The 20901-nt window shown below is 36.1% G+C and overlaps 2 long non-coding RNA genes across 2 annotated transcripts in view; one reads left to right on the top strand and one right to left on the bottom strand.

Moving 5' to 3' along the window:
- The window catches only part of LOC309643154, a 353652-nt gene that overhangs the window by 177170 nt on the left and 155581 nt on the right, over positions 1 to 20901 (top strand). The window lies entirely within an intron of this gene.
- LOC309643144 overlaps positions 1 to 20901 on the bottom strand; it is a 133126-nt gene that overhangs the window by 16646 nt on the left and 95579 nt on the right. The window contains exons 6-8 of the long non-coding RNA XR_014253568.1: positions 20154 to 20346; positions 8154 to 8207; positions 874 to 967 (exon numbers count right to left, since the gene is read on the bottom strand). This is a non-coding gene — a long non-coding RNA (uncharacterized lncRNA). The remainder of the gene's footprint in view (positions 1 to 873; positions 968 to 8153; positions 8208 to 20153; positions 20347 to 20901) is intronic.

Raw genomic sequence — 20901 nt, forward strand, 5'->3', positions numbered from 1 at the left:
AACTAAAAGAGTTCATCGATACTAACCTGACCCTAAAAGATATGTTAAAGGGTCTTCTATAAGTGGAAAAGGAAAGGCCATAACAAGATATAAGAATCTATAGGAAAGAAAAATCCCACTAGTAAAGCCAAATATATAGTAAAAGCTGAAGATCAAACAATTAAATCAGCTAATACAAAGATTAAAAAGTTGTAAAATCAAGTATAACTATAATAATCAGTAAAGGGATAAACATGAAGATGTAAAATATAACATCAAAAACACAAAGTGTGGGGGAATGAAGTAAAAAATGTAGCTCTTTTAGAATTTGTTTGAACTTAAAGCACTACCTGTTTAAAACAAATAGATATAGTTACAGGTCAACATATATGAACGCTAAGGTAAACACAAATAAAAAGCCTACAACAGATACATAAAAACAAGAGAAAAAAGAACACAAGCATACCACTAAAGGAAAAATCAATCAAACCACAAGGGGAAGAAACAAAAAAAGAAGAATTGGAAAGAACTACAGAAACAAACAGAAAACAAGTTATAAAGTGGCCATAAGTACATATCTATCAATAATTACTTCAAATGTCAATGAACTAAATGCTTCAATGAAAAGACATAGGGTGGCTGATTGGATAAAAAAAAAGACCCACATATATGCTGCTTACAGGAGACTCACTTCAGAACTAAAGACACACACAAATTTCTAGAAACAAACAACTTTCCAAGACTGAATCAGGAAGAAATAAACAAGCTGAACAGACCAATCTCTAGTAGTGAAATTGAATGTGTATTTTAAGAACTCCCAGCAAACAAAAGACCAGGACCAAACAGTTTCACAAGGGAATTCTATGAAACATAAAAAGAAGAGCTAACACTTACCATTCTCAAACTATTCCAAAAAGTTGAAGAGAATGGAACACTCCCAAATTCATTCTACAAGGCCACCATTGCCTGCATACCAAAGCCAAAGACACTACAAAAAAAAGAAAGAAAGAACAAAAGAAAGAAAGAAAGAAAATTACAGGCCAATATCTTTGATGAATATAGATACAAAAATCCTCAACAAAATATGAGCAAATGGAATTCAACAATATATAAAAAGGATCATACAACATGATGCAGTGGGATTTATTCCAGGGATGCAAGGTTAGTTCAATATTCACAAATCAATCAATGTGATACACCACATTAACAAAAGGAAGGCTAAAAATCACATGATCATCTTGATAGATGCAGAAAAAATATTTGACAAAATTCAACATCCATTTGCAATAAAACTCTCTTCAGAGTGGGTAAGGAGGGAACATATCTCAAAATAATTAAGGCCACTTATGATAAAGCCACAGCAAACATCATACTCAACTGTAAAAAGATGAAAGATTTTCCTCTAAAATCAGGAATAAGACAAGGATGCCCACTCTCACCACTTCTATTTAATATAGTATTAGAAGTCCTAGCCATAGCAATCAAACAAGAAATAAAAGGCATTCAAATTGGAAGGGAAGAAGTAAAACTGTCACTATTTACAGAGGACATGACACCATATATAGAAAACCCTGAAGTCTCCACCAAAAACACTATTAGTATTAATAAATGAATTCAGTAAAGTTGCAGGATACAAGATTAATATACAGAAATGTGTTGCTTTTATATACACTAGTAATTACTATCAGAGAGAAATTAAGGAAACAATCCCATTTACCATCACATCAAAAAGAATAAAATACCTAGGAATAAACTTAACTAAGGAAGTGAAAGACCTATACTCTGAAAACTACAAAACATTGATGAAGGAATTTGAAAATGGTACAAAAAAATGGGAAGATATTCCGTGTTCTTGGATTGGAAGAATTAATATTGTCACAATACTACCATACCACCCCAAGCAATGTACAGATTTAATGTAATCCTCATTAAAAATACCCATGACATTTTTCACAGAAATAGAACAAATAATCTTAAAACATATATGGAACCACAAAAGACCCAGAATTGCCAAAGCAAACTTAAGAAAAAAAGAACAAAGTTGGATGTATCACAGTCCATGTCTTCGAACTGTACTACAAAGCTGCAGTAATCAAAATAGCATGGTACTGACACAAAAACAGACGTACAGATCAATGGAACAGAATAGGGAGTCCAGAAATAAACCCACACTCTTATGGTCATTTTATCTAAAACAAAGGAGCCAAGAAGGTACAAAGAAAAGACAGTCTCTTCAATAAGTGATGCTGGGGAAACTGGACAGATACATGTAAAAGAATAAGATTAGAACATTTCCTCATACCATATACAAAAATAAACTCAAAATGAATTAAAGACCTAAATGTAAGACTGGATACTATAAAACTCATAGAAGAAAATATAGGCAGAACACTCTTTGACATAAATCACAACAATATTTTTTTGGATCCATTTCCTAGAGTAAAACAGAAATAAACAAATTGGACCTAATTAAATTTAAAAGCTTTTGTACAGCAAAGGAAACCACCGCCGAAACAAAAAGAAAATGGAAGGAAATATTTGCAAATGATATGACCGATAAGGGGTTAATATCCAAAATATATAAACAGCCCATACAACTCAAGATCAAAAAACCAAACAACCTGATTAATAAATGGTCAGAAGATCTGAATAGACATTTTTCCAAAGAAGATATGCAGATGGCCAACAGGCACATGAAAAAATACTCAAAATCACAAATCATCAGAGAAATGCAGATCAAAAGTGCAATGAGATATTTCCTCACACATGTCAAAATGGCTATCATCAAAAAGAACACAAATAACAAATGTTGGTGAGGATGTGGAGAGAAGGGACCTCTAGTGCACTGTTGCTCAGATTGTAAATTGGTGTAGCCACTATGGGAAACAGTATGGAGGTTCTTCAAAAAACTATAAGTAGAACTACCATATGATCCAACAATCCCACTGCTGGATATATGTCTGAAAAAACAAAAACACTAATTCAGAAAGATACATGCACCCCAATGTTCATAGCAGCATTATTTACAATAGCCAAGATATGGAAGCAAACCTAAGTGCCCATCGAGAGATGAATGCATAAAGATGTGGTATATGTATACAATGGAATACTACTCAGCCATAAAAAAGAATGAAATTCTGCTATTTGCAACAACATGGATGGACCTAGAGAATATTATTCTTAGTGAAATAAGTCAGACAGAGAAAGAAATACTCTGTTATCACTTGCACGTGGAATCTAAAAAAATAGAATGAATGTATATAACAAAACAGACTGAAAGATATAGAAAACAAACTTGTGGTTACCAGTGGGGTAAGGAAAGGGGGAGGGGAAAGATAGAAATGTAATTAAGAGACACAAATACTATGTATAAAATAAATAAGCAATAGGATATATTGCTCAGAGCAGGGAAATACAGCCATTATTTTGTAATAACTTTAAATGGAGTATAATCTATAAAAACATCAAATCACTATGTTTTACACCTGAAACGAATATAATATTTAAAATCAACTGTATTTCAGTTAAAAGTAAATAAATAAAATAAGAAATCACTTTAATGGTTTGAGATGTATCACATTTTTTCATGTATCAGTTTCATCTATTCATTGAATACCTACATTGCTGAATAAATTCTATTCTATAGATTTTAGGAAATTGGATTGTCCACTCATCCAGGAGTTTACAGTTGTTCTGTTTCCAGTTTGGGGTTACTATGAATTATAGCAGCTATGAACATTAATGTATAAATATTTGTGTGGACACGTGATTTTCTCTCTTTTGGGTAAATGCCTTGGTGTTGAATCACTTAGCCATAATATAAGTGTATAACTACCTTCAAAAGACAATGCCAAAGTGTTTGCAAAATTTTACATTCTGACCAGCAATGTATGAAATTTCTAGTTGTTACACCCCAATTTGCTATTGTTGGTCTTTATAGCATAATTTTTAGCATAGTGTTATCTCACTGTGCTCTTAATTTTTACTTTCCTAGTGACATAAAATTCAGCATCTTTTCATGTGCTATTTGTCATATCAATATTGAATTCTAATTTTTTACACACTTTGGATACACATACTTTTTCATATATATGCATGGTGAATATTTTCTTTCAGTTTGTGTCTTGCATTTTCATTTCCTTAATAATGCCTTTCAAAGAGCAAAGTTTTAATTTTGAAGAAGTCCTATTTAACAAGTGATTTTTTTAATGTTGTGCTTACAGAAACACATCTAAGGAATACTGAACTACATCAATGATGAAAATATTCTGTTTTATTCTAAATATATTATAGCTGTGAATAGCAATGATTAATTTTGAGTTAATTTCATTGCATGGTGCATAATAAGTGTAAAGGTACCTTTTTTGATACAGCAGTATCCATATGTTCAAAAGACTATCTTTTTCCCCATTAAATTACCTTCTCTCCTTTCCCCATGAAAGATCCTTAGGTTAAAAAAAAAAAACAAACTTGACCACACATATTTAGTTAAATTCTGGACAATTTTTCCCCAAATTAATTGACCCTTTACACTTAGGTCTATTTCTGGACTCACCAATTTGTTCCATTGGACTGCTTATCTATTTTTATGTCAATATAACACTATCTTTATTATTATAGATTTAAAATAAATTTAAAAATCAGATATTGTAAGTTCTCAAATTTTGTTGTTCTTATTCAAGATTGTTTTGCCTATTCCACATGAATTTTGTAATCTGCTTGGTAATTTCTACTAAAAGAAAATCACTTCTTGGGATTTTGATTGAGATTACTTTGAATTTTTAGATCACTTTGGGGATAAACTACATCATAACAATTTTGAGTCTTCCAACACATGAATATTATATATCTTGCATGTACCAAGTTCTTTTAAAATTTCTCCTAACAACGTTTTGTAATATTCAGTGTATAAGACTAATACTAATTTGTTAAATGTATCTTTCTACATGTTTAATTTTGACATTATGATACATTATCTTTAATTCAATTCCCCACTTTATTGTTAGTATACACAAATACATTTCATTTTTTGTATATTGATCTTGTAACATCTGATTCTGCTAGACATTTTAGTTCTAGTAGCCGTTTTCTAGATTTGTTAGTATATTCTACACATAGGTACAAATCATCTGTTGAGTAGAGAATTGACTTCTTTTTATTTTGTAACCCTTTAAGAAATTTTTCTTCTTCTGTTGCCCTGTTTAAGAACTCCAGTTCAATCCTGAATAGAAGTAGTGAACATAGATATCTTGCCTTGTCTTAATATACAAGAATAACACTGTCTTTCACTTATAAGTATGATGTCACCTGTACGGCTTTTGTAGATGACTTTTATCAGGTTAAGGATGTTCCTTTCCTTTATATTATTACCTTATTGAGAATTTTTCTAACAAATTTATGTTAAATTTTGTCACATGCATTTTTAAAATCTAGTCACTCATATTTTTCTCTTGTATGCTGTTAATTTAGTGAATTGACTTCAATGAATTTTAAAAAAATATTGAACCTTGTTTTCCTATGATAAAATTCCTTAATTATAACACTTTCCATTTTACATATCACTGACTCCAATTTGCTAACATTTTGTTAATGGTTTTTGCTTTTATATAATAAGCAATTGTGGCCTGAAGTTTCCTTGCAAAACCTTTATTTGGTTTTGGAAGCAGGGTTATACTTGTCTCATAAACTGGGTTGGAAAAAATGATTGTATAGATTGTTATTTTTTCTTCCCTAAATGTTTGACATTCACCAGCACAACATCTAGCCGGAAGTTTATTTTGTAAAAATTATTACTTATACAATTTAAAGAGATATAGGGCTACTTATTAGTAGGTATCAGGCTTTAACAGACTACTGGAAAGCTTATGTTTGTCTAGGAAATTGTCTATTTTATCTAAACTGCTGAATGTGTTGTAATTAAGTTTTTCATACTATTTTATTTTTAATATTTTTACTGCCTATAGTGATGTATCATCTTTAATTTCTGATACCAGTCATTTTTATCCTTGCTCTTATTTTCCTGATCAGTCTGGATAGGAATTTGTCAATTTCATTGGTCTTTACAGACCTTAAGGCTTTGTGCTTCATGTTTTTTTATTTCTCTTCTGTTTTTAATTTCCTTCATTTCTGTTTTTATATTTTTATTCCACTGCATCTGTTTCTTTTGAATTTAACTTTCCCTACCTTTTCTAGTTATAACGTGGAAGGTTACATTTTTCTTCTGACATCTTTATACAGGCATACCTCATTTTACTGCACTTCTCAGATATTGCGTTTTTCCCAAATTTAAGGTTTGTGGCGACCTACATCGAGCAAGTCCTTTGGTACCATTTTTCCAACAATATTTGCTCACTTCACGTCTCTGTGTCACATTTTGGTAATTCTTGCAGTATTTTAAACTTTTTCATTATCATTATATTTGTTCTGGTGATCTGTGATCAGTTACCTTTCATGTTACTACCATGAATCACTGAAGGCTCAGATGATGGTTAGCAGTTTTTAGCAAGAAAATAGTTTTAACTAAGGTACGTAAATATATTTTTTAGACATAATGCTACTGTACTATGTAATAGTCTATAGTATATTGTAAACCTAAGTTTTATATGTACTGGGAAACCACAAAGTTCACGTGACTCACTTTATAGTGATATTTGCTTTATCATGATGGTCTGGAACCAAACTTGCAATTTCTCTGAGGTATGCCTGTACTGTGTTATTTCTGTCTGGCTGCTTTGGGATTTCTTCTTTATCTTTCGGTTTTCGAAAAGTTAATTATTATATGTCTTGGCATGGATTTTTTGGGGGGTTGAATTCTACTTTAGGTTTGCTTAGCTTCTTGAATCTGTATGTTTATGTGGGTTACTGTCTCACAGGTCCCTGAGACTCTTTTTATTTTATTTTCACCCTATTTCCTCATTGTTCAGACTGGGTAAATTCTATTGATCTGTCTTCAAGTTCACTGATTCTACTTTCTATCATTCTATTCTTCTATCATTCTATTCTATTCTATTCTTCTATTATCATTCTATTATTGTGTGTATAGTGAGTTTTTTTTCATGTCACATAATTTTCAGTTCTCTAATTTCCATTTGGTTCTTTTTTAAAAAATTAATTTCTATTTCCATGCTGAGATTTTAATTTTTCATTTGTTTCAAGAGAATCTGTAACTTCTCATTGAAGCATTTTTATGGTGGTCGCTTTGCAATCCTTGTCAAATTGTTCTGGCATCTGGTTCATCTTATGCTGGTATCTGTTGGTTGCTTTTCTAAATTGTACTGTGATTTTTCTGGCTCTTGATATGATGCACAATTTTCGATTGTACCCTAGACATTTTGGGTATTATATTATGAGACTGGTTCCTGTTTAATCACCTTTTATGTGAAGGTCATGCCCCTGTTAAAGTATACCTCAAGGTCTGGGTGATTGTATATGTTCAGCTTCTTGCAAAGTCTAGTCTACTCCACTGTGGCAAAAGTAAGCACCCACCCACACTGCTTTGTTGCTGCAGGGTGTGGTTGGAAGCTTGGCTCCACACTATGCCCTACTGACACGAGGGGAAGGAGCATGAGGGGTAAGTGGACTGTCAACTAACTGCCCCACCTCATACCACTCTATTCTACCTCCTGGATGCTAGGTGTATGTGGGGGCTCAGGTCCTCACTAAGTCTTGCTGACGCCAGGGGTGGGGTGAGAGTGGAGCACTTATTAGCTCCAACTGGCATCTCACCGTCAGTCTCTTTGATGTCGAGTAGAGGTGGATGCTCAGCTCCCAGTGGGCTCCAGTACCCTGGCGGGGAAATTGGAGCATTGCCCTCTTCATCAGGCAGAGGATGGACAATCATCTCCCTGCTGAGTCCCTCAGACATCCAACAGTGATGGAGGGATTTGAGTGCTGCCTGCTTCTGTCTGGGCCAGGGACTGGGGTAGAAGATCAACTTCCCACTCCATGGCTGAAACTGCAGGGGTGCAAGGTGTGACTTTTTCCCCTGGGTGTTTGGCTGGAGTAAGGAGGGTACTGCCAAGAAGATTTCTAATGTTAGGCTACATGTTTTCTGGTCCCTTGGCTTGGGGAGAGCAAGCTCTTCCAGAAGCTCTTTTGGTCTCTGTCTGTTGCAGGTTTCTGCAGTGCCCTGTCTGGGATACATGGGCAGTAATAAGGAGACGTGGGGAACTCACCACCATGTTATTCCTCAAGTCTCGGGGTCCCTTTGCAGCCAGACTTCTTTACACCTTTCAGAGAAGAAAGATTTAAAATTTGTAGAAATCACAATCAACCTTTCTTATCTTTTACTCCACATATTGCACATGAACTTGGTCAGGGATTCATTTGGCTGCCAAACCTTCCTCGTCAAATCAGACCCGAGATCAAGGGCAGACCAGGTTTACGTCATCATTAATCTGTTAGAAGAAAGTGAGGGAAGAAACCTTCCCCCCCGAGTAACCAAGGCAGAATTTTTAAATATGTCTTTAGATGATAAATGATAAGTGAGAATATTTGATCTACAGACAAGTGTAATATTTCCTCTAGATTTATATCTCCCATGTAGCACGACCATATTCAGTTCATGAACACGTCTAATGATAAATATCCCTTTTAGGTTAATTTTTCTATATCTAAAATAGTGGCCCAGTGGGAAGTGATGACCAATCCATTCCCCGATGGCTTCAGGTAGGAAAATTACTGAGTTCATCATCAATCTCACCCTTTAGTCCTCCAGGGAAGATTATCTTTGTAGAACACTGTAAAGCTAAATAAATTTAAAAGATTATCAAAGAGAGATTATAAATCTAAGCAGAAGTTCTCAATTCTGGGCGCCCATTAGAATCACTTGGGGAATTAGAAAAAATAATACTAATGGGCTTGCAATTGCCCCAGATCAATTAAATAAGAATATTTTGAGTGGGGCCTGGACATCAGTATTTTTTAAAGCTGTCTAGGTGATTCTAATGTGCATCAAGGTTGAAAATAACTCATATAGGCAGGGGCTGTTTTCCTTGACAAGGGAATTTATATGTTATTACAAATTGCACTTACCATACCAGATAAAACACACTGAATAGATGTTCTGGTTATATGAGATAGGCAGCTCAAAAGCGGTCCCTTTAAAATTGTTCCTCCCAGCTTTGCTAGTGGCTTATTCTGCTACCAGAAAGTCCTTTCGAACCAGGAATAAGAATGGACAGGGGAGGAGTGTTGGGCTGAGAGGGATGACAGCAAGAATGTACCTTTCCTTAATCTGGAAAGGGAGAAGGGAGGGTGCCAGTTCCTGACGCTAGGTACTGGTCCAAAGGTTATATAATCATGTGTCAGGGCTTCCATAGGAAGAAGCAGGCCTCTGCATTGGTAGAATCTTGTAAGGAGACATGACAGAAGTTTCTGGATGAGATGAATACTAGTATTAGGGTAGAGGCATTAGAGGCTGTTTAAATCACCTTGCAGAGAAGGCAACTCCTATGCGTCATTAACTTATTCTCCCTTAGGGATATAGACAAAGGATTGGCAAGCAGCAGCCAAAGCTATCTCCTTTTCCTAAGAGAGAGAAGCCTGTTGACTCTGATAAAACGGATCTCTCGTCCTTAAGTTCTGATAGTCTGTGTTTCCTTGAGTGGTCTATCATGGACCCTGATAAATTAAGAGGGCATCCACAACTGATCTCATTTACAAAATTCTACTAGGATTTCACTCTGTTCAGGTTCTCCTTAATAACTATTAATACAGCTGAGGTACCTGCAGCAATTGGCTCTGGTGTCAAGGTATTTTTGAGAATATCATGTTTCTTTTGATTTGGGGTTTAAGACTTGGGATTTTCTATTTACACAGGTCATTTTTTTTCCTGGCTTAAAAAACAATGGTAAGGCTCAAGAGTGGCACAGGATTACCCAACCTAGCTTCTAGAAACTACAGGTCATTTGCTAACTAGTCAGCATACACATAAGTAACCCAAATGGTTAAACTTAGTTGTGCACATAGGTGCAAGCAAAAGATTCCTTGGCACCTGTGCCACCCTTAGATTTCAGGGGAGGAGTGGCAGCTGTCTTAATATTCTAGAGATAGCGTCGGTTCAGTTAACAAAAATTTATTAAATGCCTCTGCATGCTAACATATATAGAAATGGGTAAAAGACGGTCTCTGTCCTTTAGAAATTTACAGCTGACCATTATCTTTCTATTTCCAGCCAAACTTGACTGTGAAGAGCACCTGCAGCTTCACAAAGTGCTAAAAGAAAGTGTAACTTCTGCTTCATAGTTTACCAACAATTACATATTTACTATTAAAGCCTTTCTATATAAAGAACCCTACAAACATTCAAATTATATGAAGAAGGCTCACCTTACCAAGTGCATAATTGTAACTGGTGGCTCTTTAAGTCTTAGCAAGCAGCCACCCACATTTTCAATATTTATCAGCCACCTCTGACATGCTGTGTCCAAAAGGAGCAACAGACCCATTGTCTAAATCTATGAGGAGCTACATCACACAAGCAGCACATAAAGCTTGCTGTGTGATTGATGTGATCTCCAAAAATATCAAGTGATAGTAAGCTAAAAATAAAAGTTCATGATGGGTACATATAATGCTTGAAAATAGTTGATTCATTCTCACTGAATGATAGTTCCAACATTACAATGAAGATGTGTATTAGATGTTAAAGCAGAAATTGAAGAGAAAGAAACTTCATTTGGACTTCATAAACAAATGACTGGTGAAGGAATGTCAGCTGCATTACATTACTACTTTCCATATTGGCTAACTAAATGATGTGCTCATTAGTTTATTGGGTTAATAAATGAGAGGCTAAAAAATGTACACGCTTTTACAAGTGAAATATTAACACAGAGCCAAAGGAAGACTGACTAATTTGAGTTAGATTTAAACCCTCTGTCTTTTGTAATGATTAATACCATCAGACAATGAAAGAGTAATCAGCCTGTAATTCTGACTCACCAAGAGAACTTGGGAAATTCTCTTAACCCATGGGCCTGCATCTCCTCATCTGTAAAAGATAAGATGAAACTGATTCTTGGGGCTCTATCTAGTTCCATGATTCTGTGCCATCAGATAAAAATTCTAAGGGGTTTATATTCCTAACTGAATCTTACATATAATAAAATTGGTCTGGTGTTTTCAAAGTAGTCTTGTAGGATCAAGGTCATTTAAGGACTGAAGTATATCCTAGGCTGAGAAACATTCCAGGGCCAAGACCCATGATATAGCTGCAGCAATTAAATTGCTGAGCTCTCCGAGAAGAATGGGGTTGATGATATATTATCATGAGATATAATAATGTAAATGAAAATGCTTTGCAAACTATATAAATGTCAAGTGTTAGACATTATTATCTTCTCCATTTATTGAGGGACCAACTTACAGAACTGACTTCAACAAGGCCATATAATAAGTCAGGGACAATTTGGAAGAAAATACTTTTACTCTGACATTCCTTCCTTTCCTTCATCCCACCAATATTTATGGAGCTGTTTCTAAGTTTAAAGTACCAGTGGGGGAATTAAAGAGGTGTCTAGGACACTACTATTTTCAACAAGTTTGCAATCCAGTAAATACATATGAAACAGCAGCATCTGTTTTTCTTTAATGATTTTATGTATAGAAGATGATTTTTCTTCACCAGGTTTTAAGCTCTTTGAAGTCCCCCAAAGACTTTTATTTCCTTGGACTACCTTCACTATGTTCAGTGGACTACGGGGCATATTGATCCTAAAAATAGTCTTTGATGGGAAAATAAAAAAAATCACCTCTGGGATAGGATTTAGACCCTCTAAGGGGCTAAACAATATAAGTTCTTACCATTATTTATGTTTGACGCTTTCTCTAGTGCAACTCAAAAAGACATCTAGACACTTCGGATTCTATAACTTTAGACTGATGCTGGACCACTAACAACCAAAAATAATAATACAAAAAATAACAACCAACTCTTACTAATAATGTGCTAATAATTACTAGGACCAATAACATGCCAGGCACTGTGGTCTGTGTTTATATTCATTATCTTATTTATTGTCCACAATAATCTTATTAAGTTGGAACTTTTTTATTACTCCCATTTTACAGGTGAACAGACCAAGGTTTAGAGATGATAACCCAAATCACATGGATAGTGAGGGTCAGAACTAGACACTGAATCTGGTCAGTATAGCTGCCAATACCCAAAGGGGGGCACCATTTCTGGAAGCTGAATCTACCTGATTTACCACATTAAAAAATATCTAGAATTTTAAATCAGTCTAGACCAGTGTTCTCAATGGAGGACAATTTTGCCACCCAGGGAGTATGTGACAGTGTCTGGAGACATCTGTGGATGTCATGAATTCACATGTGCTGATGTCATGACTTCACATGTGCTACAGAAACCAGAGATGATGCTGAATGTCCTTCAGATCAGAGCACCACCCTCCTGACCCCCAACAAAGAATGATCTGGTCCAAAATGTCAATAGAAAAATCCCGACCTAGACCTGTCTTTCCATGCCAGGGCGGTTCTGAGGTCAATCAGGCACTCCCTTCTAATGGCTCAGGCAGTCATCACGAAACATGACCTAAAAGGCCAGCACAAGAGCTCAGGGAAATGTAAAGAGGCAGCACATGTTCCCAGAGCTTCTATGAAACGCAACACGATGTGGAATATTTTTTTCCCAGAAGGTAGGAAGAGCATTCTCCTTTAATACGTATTATTTTTTGGTGAAATCTGAAATTTGTAAAGGTCTCGTTTATAGTTCATCTCTCCCCAACTACCCTCCACACTTTTCATTAATTTAGAACAATGTCCTATTGTTTTTTAAAATAGAAAATCTAGCTGAAGATTATATTCAGCTGCAACTAACACAATACTGTAAATAAACTACTTCAATTAAAAAAATTTTTTTTTAACTTACAGTGTTTATTCATTTTTAGTACTTTGTTTTTTAACATCTTTATTGGAGTATTAATTGCTTTACAATGGTGTGTTAGTTTCTGCTTTATAACAAAGTGAATCAGCTATACATATACATATATCCCCATATCTCCTCCCTCTTGCGTCTCTCTCCCACCCTTCCTATCCCACCCCTCTAGGTGGTCACAAAGCACCAAGCTGATCTCCCTGTGCTATGCGGCTGCTTCCCACTAGCTATCTATTTTACATTTGGTAGTGTATATATGTCCATGCCACTCTCTCACTTCATCCCAGCTTACCCTTCCCCCTCCCCGTGTCCTCAAGTCCATTCTCTACGTCTGCGTCTTTATTCCTGTCCTGCCCCTAGGTTCTTCAGAACCTTTTTTTTTTAATTTTTTTTTTAGATTCCATGTATGTGTTAGCATACAGAATTTGTTTTTCTCTTTCTGACTTACTTCACTCTCTATGACAGACTCTAGGTCCATCCACCTCACTACAAATAATTTCGTTTCTTTTTATGTCTGAGTAATATTCCATTGTATATATGTGCCACATCTTCTTTATCCATTCATCTGTCGATGGACACTTAGGTTGCTTCCAGGTCCTGGCTACTGTAAATAGCGCTGCAATGAACACTGTGGTACATGACTCTTTTTGAATTATGGTTTTCTCAGGGTATATGCCCAGTAGTGGGATTGCTGGGTCATATGGTAGTTCTATTTTTAGTTTTTTAAGGAACCTCCGTACTGTTCTCCATAGTGGCTGTATCAATTTACATTCCCACTAACAGTGCAAGAGGGTTCCCTTTTCTCCACACCCTCTCCAGCATTTATTGTTGGTAGATTTTTTGATGATGGCCATTCTGACTGGTGTGAGATGATACCTCATTGTAGTTTTGATTTGCATTTCTCTAATGATTAGTGATGTTGAGCATCCTTTCATGTGTTTATTGGCAATCTGTATATCTTCTTTGGAGAAACGTCTGTTTAGGTCTTCTGCCCATTTTTGGATTGGGTTGTTTGTTTTTTTGATATTGAGCTGCATGAGCTGCTTGTAAATTTTGGAGATTAATTCTTTGTCAGTTGCTTCATTTGCAAATATTTTCTCCCATTCTGAGGGTTGTCTTTTCATCTTGTTTATGGTTTCCCTTGCTGTACAGAAGCTTTTAAGTTTCATTAGGTCCCATTTATTTTTGTTTTTATTTCCATTTCTCTAGGAGGTGGGTCAAAAAGGATCTTGCTGTGATTTATGTCATAGAGTGTTCTGCCTATGTTTTCCTCTAAGAGTTTTAGAGTGTCTGGCCTTACATTTAGGTCTTTAATCCATTTTGAGTTTATTTTTGTGTATGGTGTTAGGGAATGTTCTCATTTCATTCTTTTACAAGTAGCTGTCCAGTTTTCCCAGCACCACTTATTGAAGAGGCTGTCTTTTCTCCATTGTATATTCTTGCCTCCTTTATCAAAAATAAGGTGGCCCAACTACTGAGCCTGCGCATCTGGAGCCTCTGCTCCGCAACAGGAGAGGCCGCGATAGTGAGAGGCCCGCGCACCGCGATGAAGAGTGGCCCCCACTTGCCGCAACTGGAGAAAGCCCTCGTACAGAAACGAAGACCCAACACAGCCAAAAATAAATAAATAAATAAATAAATAAATAATTATAAAAGTGTGTGCATTAAAAAAAAAAAAATAAGGTGACCATACGTGCGTGGGTTTATCTCTGGGCTTTCTATCCTGTTCCATTGATCTATATTTCTGTTTTTGTGCCAGTACCATACTGTCTTGATTACTGTAGCTTTGTAGTATAGTCTGAAATCTGGGAGCCTGATTCCTCCACCTCCGTTTTTCTTTCTCAAGATTGCTTTGGCTATTCGGGGTCTTTTGTTCTTCCATACAAATTGTGCAATTTTTTGTTCTAGTTCTGTGAATAATGCCTTTGGTAGTTTGATAGGGATTGCACTGAATCTGTAGATTGCTTTGGGTAGTATAGTCATTTTCACAATGTTGAGTCTTCCAATCCAAGAACATGGTATATCTCTCCATCTGTTTGTATCATCTTTAATTTCTTTTATCAGTGTCTTACAGTTTTCTGCATACAGGTCTTTTGTGTCCTTAGGTAGGTTTATTCTTAGGTATTTTATTCTTTTTGTTGCAATGGTAAATGAGAGTGTTTCCTTACTTTCTCTTTCAGATTTTTCATCATTAGTGTATAGGAATGCAAGATTTCTGTGCATTAATTTTGTATCCTGCTACTTTACCAAATTCATTGATTAGCTCTAGTAGTTTTCTGGTAGCATCTTTAGGATTCTCTATGTATAGTATCATGTCATCTGCAAACGGTGACAGTTTTACTTTTAAAAGTATATAGCTGAAGTCTTGCCTATATTTGAGACTCTTCCCATCTAACAGTTATATGGCTTTATCTATGAGTAGCTAAGATAAATAGCTATGGCAATTTCATGGTAGTTAAAGTCACATTTCTTGATAATCTCTAGATTTTCAGGGACCATTAGAGATCCCTGTGTGAATCTTGAAATAATGAAAAGTACATTTTCGCAAATATTTTAGGTATTCTACTATTGCTGCATTGATTTAGAAACACATTTCTAAATCAATTTTTTTCCCTGCAATTTTAACTTGTAATAAAATGAGTCTTAACAAAAGTGCCCTTTGCAATCTAAATGCTTAGTTTGAGAAACAGCAGGCCAAATTGAGAATTAGTTAACATTTTGAAGCCATAGTGCTATATTGCTTAATCCTAAATTGTACTTCAAATAGGGATTGATTTCTACACCAGAGCAAAAAAAACCCTATTTTCTCTTTCCATGCTTTTTTTTTTAATAAAAGATATGGATGGCATATCTTTAGACAATAAGATTAAATAATGCAATCATTAAATGTTTTTGATGAGGCCATAATAATATCCTATTACAGAATCCATGTTCTCCAAGTCATCTTTAAAACTTGGAGAAAACAATCATTACTGAATAAGGAAGACAGAAAACCAACCAATACTGAACACATTAGTATAATTTAGTATTCATAAAACTGATAAGACATCTATTTCCAAAAATCCTTAAAGCACAGGTAATAATGGAGCCAGTCAGCCATTTGCCACTTGCAATTAATCACTCTCTTCATATTCACAACATTCAATTCTTCTTGCTATTTGAGAGAGTAATGATTAATTGATAAAAGTTTAACAAGTGCACTAATAGCAGGTGCTCCTAATTGCAGAGTCTTCAGAATGATTCTCCCCAAACCTACTTTATGTTAATTTGTACAGCATGAGTCATAACACTTTATGATTTTACTTTTAAAACGACTTTTCTTTTCGTCACCCTAATTTAATTAAGAATTTTAACTAGTTACATGTATCAAGAACACCAATGAATTTTAACTTTGTGAGTTTGATTACCATAAGAGATTAACAAGAGGACTCATAAAAATGCACGGCTGCCAATTAGAAGCACCAACACTGTGTAAATTAGAATTTGTTAATTGGTTTAGCAAATGTAAATTCGATTTTTTGAAATTTTATGAACTGAAAAATTGATTATATTTTTGCGAGCCTCCAGAAGTATCTTATTCGTAATGGTATTTGTTTCAGCAGTTCCTGAGATTATGCTTGTATTTCAGCCATAAATATTTCTATTTCATTTATTTCAAAAAATATCGGATTATAGAATTCATTTTTCATCCACACACGTTTGCCCCTCACCATCTCCACTGTTAAATGAATATTTAAGTACACATTTTTCTTTCATCTGTCTTTCCTCTCAGCAAGACAGGTAACATATGCACTCAAGGTGAGGTTTGTTATTTTGTACTATGATACTAAAGTGCATGTAATTAATTTAGTTTCCTTAAACACTATGTGTTTATGACAAAACCTACAGATGCTTTTACAAAGATGAATATTGAAACAGCATTTCAGGTGTGTAGATTAATACTGTTTGCCTCTAGGAAACAGACCCAGGAATCTTGTATTTTATAATTATAAGAGAAGCAGAAGCTGCACGTCAGTATGCACTGTGGAATGGCAGGGTCTCTCAGCAATGTAAGATTAAAATCCATTCTCAGTGACAAACAGACACAGTCTGAGCACTAACCTCCCATCAGTTACTCCCAGGCTGAATTGCAGCAAAGAAAACTGAGGGCAGAATTGAGGACAGGCCTAAAATAGTCTTATGGCAGAGTCTACATACTGTAAGTGAGGAGCTGGGGAAACAGTGCATTGGATTGTTCTGTGAACTCAGCACTCCATTTTCCAGATAATGTGACTCGTTTGATAGTAACCGCAAACACCCTCACTCGGCCCCTTAACTACTCCTACCCCTCCCAGAACTGTTTTTGAAAATCACAATGCATGATAATCTCTCCTGAAGGCTCCAAATTTAGCAGAAAATTATTTGGCTGTTCAAAACCTCTCGCATTGATGCATTATCCTAAATTAGTGTAATTAGATTATTCTATCCATGATTAGCTCCCGAAGGGGATAAAACACAGGATGAGACCAGAGGGAAAAGGAATCACGAACTCAGTGCCTTCCCCTTTGATCAATGTGGGTAGGAAAGGACTTGACATTTACAGAGAACACGCCTCACGCATATAGTTCCTCATCATCTTTAAGCAGGAACTGGGACCCACACAGCCAGACACGGGAACCAAGTAGCAGAAGGAAGGCATGTGACCTGGGAGGGCTCCTGCAGGAACTCAGGGTTAAAAGAGATGGAGTCCCTAGAAGTCAGCTGGGTCACAGGGAGCCGAGCATTCCGGACCGCCAAGAAACAGGGTGGCTTTGATTTGTCACCCAGATCCCTTCCTCCTCGTTACACTCACCCTTCCCCAACCTGATCTTCATGTTATACTAGTTTAAACGAAAGAAAAAGTGGAAAACCACCTCAATTTCCAAAAACCAAAGATTGTTTAATAAATTTAGATATTAGGGGAATATTATGCCACTATTAAAATAATAATGAAGACATAAATATAGAGAGAGAGACATGGAAATATGTTCACTACTTCTTAATTCATTGGTTCACCGAATATTGTTGCATGCTTGTTATGTGTCAGGCTCTGATCTAAGTGTTTCAGCAGTAAAGAAAACAGTGAGAGGTTCAAAAAATTAAAAACTAAACAAATACATAATGTAATTTCAGGAATGATAATTGCTATGAAGAAATATAAGGCAGGGTAAGGAATGGGGGGAGTATGTGGGAATGACATTTGAATAGATAAAGAGATAAGACCATTCCCAGCAGAGGGAAAAGTCAGTGTGAAAGCTCCGAACTGGGAGTAAGAAGGCCAGACACATGGGGGGAAAGAAAGCCTAAGGCTGAAAAGGAAGCAAAATGAGAGGTGGGACAAAGAATAAAGATTGCAATGGTGGCAGCAAACTGGAGATGCTCTAGCACCCTCATTTAGCTATCCTTTCCCAGGATGGTTCCAAGAAAGGAACCATTGTCTGCCCCGAGCTTGTGGTAGTTCTGGGTGTAAGAAGGCATCTCTGGACGGTGTGCTCTACACGTGTTAATAACCAGGGGTGTCAAATGCGTTTGTCTCCTACCCAGTGGAGAGAGTGCAAGGACATCTGCACCCTAAATATGTGCAATTAAAAATAAAACACTATATAGGCCAGACGGATACATCTGTGGGCTGTACGAGGCCTTTGGGCTGGAAGTTTCTTCCCCCATTTTAAACCCATTTAGTGAACATTCCAACACTGACTGTGCTGGAGAAATTGGGAAAACGTGTGTTGCAGTCTAAGGAAACTCCTTGAGTGGGAGACTTTCTCTGGGAGCAGCCCAACTTTCTGATTCATTGCCCTTTTCCCTCTTTTCTAGATGTACCCTGGGACATCTTCTCTAGTAACAGAAGTCCTCTGTAAGTTTCACCACTTTGAAGCTCCCCTCATAATGTGGTATTGGTAAACTTTATGGTCTGCTCCGAGCCAATCCAGGGACTCAACTCTCAACTCTCCAGCTGAGGTATTCTGGGGGAGTCCTGGGCAAGACCATGCCACTTGAAGCTACAATTTCTTAAGCTATTAATAAGGAGAATAATATTTATCTTTCCCACAGGGCAGGGTGATGGTTGATTAATAAATGCTTAAAGGGTGATTTGAAGATTACAAGTGTCAGCTATTACAGTGATTATTATTAGCTGATCCTACAATCCAGAATTAAAATGAGCACCAGGTTACAGCTGACTCTTTCATCTTCTGTACATACGTTCTATCCACTGGAGGAATTAAATTTAAGCCCAGCATAATTAATTAATGTTTATAAAGCATGTTTTTAGTCTCAACTGCTCTAAGTGCCAAGCGCGTTTATAAGAAACACCACAGCTTTGGTTTGAACCTTGTAGTAATATTACATTCTGATTGACTTCATTTACATCACAGATCAAGTACTCAGGGGCTCATTTCTACTTTCTGTGCAGTGCCCGGCAGCCTGCTGGCATATCATAACTATCCAATAAAAGCAGTAATAAAGTTGTAATCTCCTTTCCTTTTCTCTTGATTTGCCTTCACATATTAAAAAAAAAGTAGACTAGACAGGAAGAAAGATGCTCTCTTATTTTTGGCAAAAGATGACTCAAAATCTTTGCTAATGGGAATATGGAATCTTCTTTCTCCTGCTTACCAATCAGGAAAATGAAAATTATTTACTCTGGGATGTCTGGCTGTATCACTCTTAAATCATTTATAGTCCATTAAGTGCTTTGAATAATGGAGGAGCTAGGAGGGCCCCTGATTTAATTTGATCTCCTGTGTTTCTTTAGTATCTTTGTGCTCTCTTACATTTAGGGGAATAGCACCAAAGAGAGAGTTAAGAATGATTTTTTTTAAAGAAAGCTATTAAAAGCTTTTACAAGCTTTAATAAAACCTCTCTGCATGCAGGAAGGCCAAATCTCCAGGGATTTGGAAAAAGGCACCCTCAAAGTTAAACATTTGAAGAGCAAACTAAATGCATGACTTTAACATCACTTCCTTTCTTCTCTCACCCTTATCCTCCTTGTAAGATACAACACTGGGTCAGCACATTCTTTAACCCAAAATCTCCAACAGATTGCAGTATCAAATTATAACAGCACATATTTGACATTTTAGTTTATAAAATTCATATGTATTGGTTTTCTATTGCTGCCATAACAAATGACCATAAATTTAGTGGCTTAAAACAGCAACTTATTATTTCATAGTTCTGTAGGTCAAAAGTATAGGCACAGGTTGAATTAGCTGGTTCTCTGCATCAAGTTTCACAAGGCTGAAATCAAGGTACCTGTAGGACTGTAGTCTTTTCTTGAGGCTCTGGGGATGTATTCACTTCCAAGCTCATTCACTGTTGCTGGCAGAATTCAGTTCCATGTTGTTGTAGGACTGTGGTACCCATTTCTCTGAAGCTGTTGGCCAGGGATTATTCTCTAGTTTCACTGGCCACCCACACTCCTACACTGACGGCTTGCTTTCCCCATCTGCGAAGACAGAAATGGTAGATCAACGCCTTTTCACGCTATGAATCTTTCTGTTCTCCCCTTCTGCCTCATCGCTTGTCTGCTTCCCACCTGAGAAAATTCTCCTCTTTTAAGGGCTCAAGTGATTAGATTGGGCACAGCTGGATAATCCAGACTCACCATATCAAGGTCTGTAACCTTCATTATATCTCAAAGTCGTTTTTGCCATGTAACATAACATATTCACAGATTCCAGGGATCAAGGCAAGGACATCTTTGGGGATAGGACGTCTTTCTGCCTATTATTTCATGGAATTATTGTACTAGGCAAGGAGAACACTATTATCCCAGTGTTACAGATGAAGAAATGCAGGATCTCAGTAGTATAAGTGATTTAACCCAGGTCACAGAGCAAGAAGATGGCAGAATCCAAGGGTAATGACTAACATCTTTCTGTTATTTTCAGTTATTCTTCGCTTTCAATAAATATTTAAAGGGTGCTTTTTAAGAGTCAGGTTTTGTACTAAGCCTAGGAATAAAGGGGTGAAAACTGAAATTTCTGCATTCAAGAGGTTC

Source organism: Balaenoptera physalus, assembly GCF_965194825.1.
Source record: "Balaenoptera physalus genome assembly, chromosome: 14".
NCBI classification, from domain to species: domain Eukaryota; kingdom Metazoa; phylum Chordata; class Mammalia; order Artiodactyla; family Balaenopteridae; genus Balaenoptera; species Balaenoptera physalus.